The sequence below is a fragment of the Odontomachus brunneus genome, unplaced genomic scaffold (genome assembly GCF_010583005.1).
Source record: "Odontomachus brunneus isolate Ranch 3 - 2012 unplaced genomic scaffold, Obru_v1 Obru_scaffold_207, whole genome shotgun sequence".
In the NCBI taxonomy this organism is placed as follows: domain Eukaryota; kingdom Metazoa; phylum Arthropoda; class Insecta; order Hymenoptera; family Formicidae; genus Odontomachus; species Odontomachus brunneus.
Window position 1 is genome coordinate 147,154 of NW_022639657.1, and position 4,721 is coordinate 151,874.

Consider the following 4,721-nt stretch of genomic DNA (forward strand, 5'->3'; position numbering starts at 1 on the left):
TTGGTGGCTGAGATTCTGTCTTTGACTAACCTTAACGACGCTTGTCGTAGAATGCCTTTGGCCAGGTTAGAAGATGGAAATGAGTTTTTTAATTGAAAGTATTTCGGCACTACATGATAGTCGCAGCACCGTTTCAAAAATGCTAGGGAGCACAGTTGGACATGCAAGGACTTCCTGAGTTTGGAAAATAAATTTACCGACCCTAGGATAGCCTCTCCGTGCAGGATTCTAATACTAGATTTGAGGCTTTTACGGCCATTGATACAATGTCTAGGTATAGCTTCCGGAATGGAGCCGTGTCTTGAATCAGCGATATGCCGACGTTTCGCAAACGTTGCAGTTTGCATCATCAGGGCTGAGAACTCTGATACTGAGCTCTCTTGGGTAAAGGTAGTCCTTATATGCCCCCCTCCCCCCCCCCTTTGTGTAGATGGTATTAGGGAGTAGGGGACGAGGCTTGAATCCAGCCAATCAGTGTATTTTAATTGATCAGCTGGTCAATTAAAATACACTGATTGGCTGGATTCAAGCCTCGTCCTCTACTCTTTAACACCATTTACAGAAAGGGGAAGGGGGGCATATAAGGACTACCTTTGCCCAAGGGAGCTCAGTATCAGAGTTCTCAGCCCTGATGATGCAAACTGCAACGTTTGCGAAACGTCGGCATATCGCTGATTCAAGACACGGCTCCATTCCGGAAGCTATACCTAGACATTGTATCAATGACCGTGAAAGCCTCAAATCTAATTATACATATATACACAATAAAAAACAATTTTTACTTTTTAAAATTGTATTACACATTTCTTATAAAAAAGTAATAATAGAGAAATAACAAGTACAGGTATGGAATAGTACAACGGTTAAATGACCATTTAAAGGCGTACATATGCCATCCCTGGTAAAAATTGTTCTCATAATTTTTCATAGAATTTCTCATTATTTTTTTTAATGTCATTATATCATTAAATCTGGACGACTTAACCGTCATGCAATAAGTACTAAAGACATCATCACCGAATAAAATATTAGTCCCGCCATGTAATTAATTTACAGAATTTTTGTCATGGTTTATTTGAAAATATATTATGCTTCGACTTTGATAAAATTTAAAACAATTTGAACTGGATGATCTATCAAATTAATTCGCACATGTAAAAGCACAGTATTTTATTAGCACGATGGAAAAATGTCATTTTCTGCTGTTTTATTGCAGTGATTTTCTATACATTCCCTAATAGAAAATTAATTTCGAATTATTGTGCTGGTCTCTCTTACATTATTTATACGCTTTCGTCTTACGGTTTCGTCTTATTTTACGGTTTAAAAGGCGAACAAACTCTAAGATTTTTCTTCATTAAACCTTAAGTGAGCAATACAAAGCAGGAATTGGCGTAGTGTCTAAGGCGACAAACAATTATCCCAAATATGTCTTCGGTTTAAATTCGAATCTCACCAGAGAAAATCTTAAAAATTATGAAAAAGTAATATAGAAAACTTTTTTTTTTCATTGTATTTTACGAATATTTATGAGTATTTATGAGAAAGCACTTATTCTATGAGTAATTATGAAAAATTATGAGAAAATTTTCAACCAGATTTAATTGAGGAAACGACAGGATTTGCGTGCAATCTGCCGTCAAAATCTGTCCGCAGGCTCTGCGCACAATCTGCCGCCAATCTGATGTCAGAGTCTGTTGGCAGACCCTGTCAGCAGTCTGAGGACGCAGATGTCTATGGATCTGTCGACAGATCCTGCTCGAACTTGACAGATTCTGCTACCAATCTGATGTCAGTCTGCACACAGATTGCTTACTGGGTATTATCCTTTCTCCTTTTTGCGCGCACATCCTTGTCGCGACTTTTTTCGGTTTCCGTCTAACGCCATCTCCCGATCCCACATTCGGTTTCTCTTGACCAGAGTCCGCCTCGGACTCGCTTAATATTTTCTTTAGAACCTTGTTCAAAACCTTATTAAATACCATGGCGGGGATATTCTCTAGAACTCCGTCTGGAAACTCGTCTGGAAACTTGTCTATTCGGTGGCTTCCTGCCCTGGGCTTCATATTGTCAGCGCTGGTTGTTGTCGTTTTTGGTCCTAATTGCTGCCCGATTTTTTCAACAGGATAGCGGTCCTGTCCAATCTTCTTCGTAACACGATAAGGGCCGATAAATCTTGAAAATAATTTGGATCCTTGAGTAAACTGAGTTCTTCGAATGGCTACCAGTTCATTGAAAATTTCGTGCTTCTTTTCGACGTAAATTGTATTAGTAGTTATTCTCGACTTGGACTTTCTCGATTTATGCCCTAGATCAGCACGCACATCGTCTCTATCGTTCATGAAACATTCAAGCAGTTCTTAACTGCTTAGCGGAGGGTCTTCGGTACGTCATAACTTTGTGCCAAACATTACCTCAAAAGGCGTTCTTCCAAAGGTTCTCTGATGGTTACCATTGATTACTTATTGAACCCTTTTGACATATCGATACCACGAGGAAAGTTTTTCTATGGATAATTTCGTCAGAATGGATAGAATGACTTTGTTGATCCTCTCAACCTGTTCGTTTCCTCGCGGTGTTCCCGTGGTAATCAAATGATGACTAATGTTTTCTCGTACGCAATACTTCTTAAACAGTTGAGATATAAAAACTCCTCCTCGATCTGCTATTATCACAGCAGGTTTACCTAATAAAGTACTCTGTTCCTCGAGTTTAGTGATAACTTCTTCATTATTTAAAGTCTTCGTTGGGTAAATCCAAATGAATTTGCTAATCGATTATTAGGCATCGATTACCACTAGTAAATACTTGTACTTCTTAGCCGTGTTTTCCAGCGAACCACCATGATCGATATGAGAAGTGTATAGTGGTTTGTTCCTTTTATCTATTATATGTAGCAAACCTTCCTGCTTGCCTTCTTTCTTTTTAGTTAATATGCACGATATGCAGTTTCTAATATATCGCTCAACTTATTCTAAATTTGGAACCCAATAGTCGTTTTTAACATCTCTATCGTCTTCTTTACAGCAAAATGACCAGTCTCGTAAGTTCGCTTAATAATATCGTCAGCCATTCGATTGGGGATTACCAATAACTTCTTACCTTCTTCTTCTTTGTAAATAACGTCGTGAATCATATAAAAGTCTATATGGTTTGTCCTGCAATACTATCGCCAGCGAAAGTACTCATCGTCTCATTACGCTCTGAAAGTACTCATCGTCTCATTACGCTCTAGTCACTCGTTGTGTGAATTCGTTTTGTATTAACATCGCAACTGGGTTTCTGCTGAGTGTGTCGCAATACCGCATCCTCTGGCTTGACCGATGTTCCACTGTATATTGTAAGTACATATACAATGCCCATCTCGCAATAGATTTTTTTCTCCATGGTCTTTGCAAAAGCTTGGCAATCAGTTACTACTACTGCGCAACTAAGTTTCCGGGTTTCACACATGGATGGCGCTAACGACACATGTAATCGACATACATGTCTAAAGTTGTGTTTCTTTTATAGCTTGGACATTTGTCAACAATAACCAGTCATAATACCAACACATATCGCAACGCAAAAATATTTTTTCTAACAATGAAGATGTCGAGTTTTGTGCCAAATAAACAGCATTTGCGGGAAGCTTTTTTTCTGCTTTAACTTGAAAAAAAAATGCAACTAAAGCACGTTGTTTGCTTGAGAAGGTCTATGGCGAACATGCACCATCGAAAACAACTTGTGAAGATTGGTTTAAACGCTTCAAAAGTGGCGATTTCGACACTAAGAATAAGGACCGCTCCGGAAGACCAAAAACAATTGAGGACGCCGATCTGCAAGCGTTATTGGATGAAGATGATACGCAAACACAAGATCAACTTGCGAAGGTATTAAACATGACACGCCAAGGTATTTCCAAACGTTTACATGCCATGGGAAAAATTCAAAAGGTAGGAAAATGGGTGCCGCATGAGTTGACTGAGAGACAGATGGAAAATGAGACACGAACGAGTGATATTGCAGCACGACAACGCTCCGTGCTATCGCACTTCCATCGTCCAGGACATCATCAAAACGCTGAAATGGGATCTGCTACCGCACCCGCCGTATTCACCAGACCTGGCCTCTTCCGATTATCACTTGTTCCGGTCGATGGCGCATGGCTTGGCTGGGCTACACTTGGCCAATTTCGAAGAAGTGCAAAATTGGTTGGATGAATGATTTCGGTCCAAAGACGCGTTGTTTTATCGTCGCGGTATTCATGTATTGCCAGAGAGATGGCAAAAATGTGTAGCTAGCGAGGGACGATACTTTGAATAAACCATTTTTTATATTTCTCTTGAAATTTTCCATTTTTCATTGATCAAAAAAACCCGGAAACTTAGTTGCGCACTTAATATTTTAAATGTAATGCCCAACAAGTAATGACGAAATTTCTTAAGAGCTTCGATTACAGCAATAACCTCCAATTCGTAACTGTGTTTCTTTTTTTCAGCATTTTTCGTCGTTTTTCTCATGTATTGTACTAGATGAAACTATCCGTCACTATTGTCCCTCTGCAGTAAAACAGATCCATAGCCTTCGCTTGACGCATTGGTATGCAATTCTGTCTTTTTTTTATTGTAATCGGAAATCTTCAAAACTGGGTTCGCAGATAACTTTCTCTTCAGTAGGTTAAATGCTGTTTTCTCTTCTGGTCCGAATCGGATTGATACATTCTTATTGAGTAGTTCAGA